Below are 3,862 nucleotides of genomic sequence, written 5' to 3' on the forward strand. Positions count from 1 at the left end.
ATCTGCTTAAGCTTCTCTTTGTCAATGACACCAGAGAAAGGGTTCTTGTATTGAAGAGATGTTTGGACTAGATAATCCCTAAGACTCTTTCCAGCCCTGAGACTGTACACGTTGTTTCTTGTCAAGATTTTGATTATATTAAAGGGATAATCAGGGTGTTTTTTTTGTTTTTCTTTTTTTTTTTACAGTGAATGAGATGGTACTGTATTCGTAATGAAATTAAATCAAGCAATCAATAGAGAAGATGAGCTCTTTCTACATGTAAGTGTCATGATTTTAGTTGAGGTTGTTATTCCTTACTGCAGAGGTCCTTCTTGGTTTGAATTACAGCCAGTTCCACTTGAACATGTGCAATTCTATCTTCTATACTAAGGTTTAGGACAATTTGACTTGTTTTCCCTCTTAGAGCTTCAGATTGTTATGGTTAAAATAAAGTATTTACCTTCAGTTTAGAAATCTAGTAAAGCTTTGGCAGGAGTGTGAAATGATATAAAGCATCTCTTGAACAAATCCATCTCAATAACACTTCCGGACAATCAAAAAACCTTAGGTCCTCCCCTTAATGACTTCTGAAGTTTTAAGGGATTTGTACTAAGGATGTGAGAATGACTAGAAATGGGTTTTAAAGTAGTGCTAACTTGTTTGTTTTAAAATCCACTCTCTGATTTTTTTTTTTTTTTAAAGGGTTTGAGAATATGCCTCCATTAAAATGTAGACTGATGAAGTGATTATGATAATGAGAATGCTACTTGTCTTTGGTTTGGAATTACTACGGAACTGCTCCAAGGCAAAATTTTATAAAGGGAAAAATATTTCTGAGAAGCTTAGAATCAAGCCCCAGAGAAAAGAGGGTAGCTAGCAATCTATACCATAAGAGGCCCTGGGTATCTGAACCCAATGCAGATCCAAACAGTACTGGGCAAGTTGGAAAGAGGCAGTGCATCTTAAACCTCGGGCACATCATCAGAATTAACTGGGGAAGATTTTTAAAACCATGGATTCCCATTCCCATAGATTCTGATTCAGTAGGTCTGGGGTATGGATCAGCAATTTAGAGTATTTATATAAATATAAATTTGAGATGATGCAGAAGTGTTTAGAAACCATTAGAATGATGTGGTCTTCCAGAGCTTAGGTTTACATACAAAAGAAAGGGATTTTCAGAGTGATGTTTAAGAACCGAGTCTTGATGTGTAATCTCAATGCACTTAAATCTTGACTGCTAGTATTCTGGATCCTCAGGGAAGTAAGAGTCACTTGGCAATTCTGATGAGGCAATTGTAAATTGTAGGGAATTCAAAGAATGAGCTGCTTCTTATGACATAGTTGTATCATCCTGGGGCCCTGTAATTATAAGGAATATAATTCCCCCACATCTTCCATATCTGATAGACAGAACTGAATGTTACTTGAACATATTCTTAGAGTTTTACTGAGGTCTAGAAACATTATCTGGGAAGGAATACAGGCCCAGACATTTAACCGAAGGTTGTCTTATGAAATGCTGTCTGATTTTTTCATCATGCATGACCGCACCGTATCTATTGAGGCTTGGACTTTGGGCCTTGGGTTTGGGATGAAACAAAATATAATAGCTGTTTAATACGTATTTGTGAAGTAAATAACTAATGAAATATAACCTGTATTCAGCATCCAGTACACCACAAGTTAACTCTGCTTCATCAAATCTATGGTCCTAATTTGTTGAAAATACAGTTATTAGAAAAACGAATTTTGCAAATCATTAAAAAATTTAAGTGCATTAGGGGATTTACTGTTAAGAGCTATCTGGCAATAAATTTTTCCTGAAGGGAAGCAGCTTTATGTAATGGAAAATTCATTTCTTAATACATCTCTAGGGCAAGAAATAAATTTTGAATATTGTTATTTTTTTTTTCTCAAAGGCAGTGATACACACTTGTACTTTAGAGATTATTTAAGGCCTCTTCAGGTAACAATGACAAAGGGCAGTAGTAGAAGCTGCAGTGAATAAAGGGTCAGACTAGTTTGGATAGGGAAATGGAAAATAGAAAGATTGCAGTCTGTTTGAGGAGAAGTTTCTTACTGCCCTGATTCTAAAGTCCTCCACTGTTGGGCTTGAATCTCATCTTCTAGTTTTATGGGGTAGCGGCTGTTGGGGCTTACCAATCCCTGTCTTCTACCTTTGCTCGCAACTGGAGCCCATTTCCCAGCCTGCCCTCGGTTAGGTGTGGTCATGTGACTAGTTCTGGCCGATAGGTTGTGAGTGGAAGTGATGTACATCATTCCTTGGCCTGATCCTTCATAACCTCTCATGCATGGTCCCCATTCTCTGCCTCCTTCCTGCGGCTGGATGCAGAGGATTAGGCAGACAACTCTGAGGCTCCTTTCATTTTGTGGTCCTGCCGTCCCTTAGCACCTCAGACATTAAATAAGAGATAAACCTCTACTCTGAAAGCCACTGAAATATTGCTGTTGTTTGTTACAGCAGTTAGCCTAGCCTGGCTTACATGGTTTCCAAATATGAGGACAAAAATATGGAGCTGTGTTCCTTTAGGGGTTTTCAGAGGTTGTAGAGGAGAGTGGTTTAGCACATGCATGAGCTTTGAACATGAAAAGACTTTACTGGAGTAAAGTCTAATTCCACCTCTGCTATGTAACTGTGTCTTTGGTCAGTAATTGACTTCTCTAAGTCTCAGTTTTTCCACCTCTAAAATGGAGATAATGGTACCACTGTTGAGACAATTGAATGAAATTGCTTCTCATCACAAATATTTGTTGCTCTTTTTCGTGGCGCCTCGGAGGTGGTCGGCTACCTCAGCATGAAGCTGAACATCTCCTTCCCAGCCACTGGCTGCCAGAAGCTCATTGAAGTAGACGATGAACGCAAACTTTGTACATTTTATGAGAAGTGTATGGCCACAGAAGTTGCTGCTGATGCCCTTGGTGAAGAGTGGAAGGGTTATGTTGTCCAAGTCAGTGGTGGAAATGACAAACAAGGTTTCCCCATGAAATAGTATCTTGACCCATGGCTGTGTCTACCTCTTACAGAGAAAGGGGCATTCCTGTTATAGACCAAGGAGAACTGGAGAAAGAAAGTGCAGATGTGCTCGGGGTTGCATTGTGGATGCCAATCTGAGTGTTCTCAACCTGGTTATTGTAAAAAAAGGAGAGAAGGATATTCCTGGACTGACTGATACTACTGTGCCTCGTTGTCTGGGGCCCAGAAGAGCTAGCAGAATCCGCAAACTTTTCAGTCTCTCTAAAGAAGATGATGTCCGCCAGTATGTTATGAGAAAGCCCCTGAACAAAGAAAGTAAGAAACCCAGGACCAAAGCACCCAAGATTCAGCGTCTTGTTACTCCACGCATTCTGCAGCATAGTCGGAGTATTGCATTGAAGAAACAGCATACTAAGAAAAACAAGGAAGAGGTTGCAGAATATGCTAAACTTTTGGCCAAGAGAATGAAGGAGGCCAAAGAAAAACGCCAGGAACAGATTGCCAAGAGTTGGAGGCTGTCCTCACTGACAGCTTCTACCTCTAAGTCTGAGTCCAGTCAAAAATAAGATTTTCTAAGAGTAACAAATAAATAAAATCAGACATTAAAACAAAATAAAACAAACAAAAAACAAACAAAAAAACCCAAGTATGTGTTAACAAAGCTAGCTATTATTACTAGAACTGACCATGGAAACATTCTAATTTATTCAAACACATTTTCTAAGTGTTTCCGATGTCAGGGAAAGGAGTTAGGAAAGAATATAAAGATGAAAAGGACTAATTGTTGCCCTCAAAGAGCCCCAGGACGATTGAAGGACAAACCAATTTTTACATTGTGCCAATTGGCTTTGTGTATCAGTTAGCTTTTAAATGTGATGACTA

At 38.9% G+C, this 3,862-nt stretch overlaps 1 pseudogene; it reads left to right on the forward strand.

The window, feature by feature from the left end:
• Positions 1-2,801: 2,801 nt before the first annotated feature.
• On the forward strand, positions 2,802-3,546 carry LOC119510784 (annotated as a pseudogene).
• The last annotated feature ends 316 nt before the right edge of the window (positions 3,547-3,862 follow it).

This window comes from Choloepus didactylus, chromosome 15, assembly GCF_015220235.1.
Source record: "Choloepus didactylus isolate mChoDid1 chromosome 15, mChoDid1.pri, whole genome shotgun sequence".
Taxonomy (NCBI): Eukaryota; Metazoa; Chordata; class Mammalia; order Pilosa; family Megalonychidae; genus Choloepus; species Choloepus didactylus.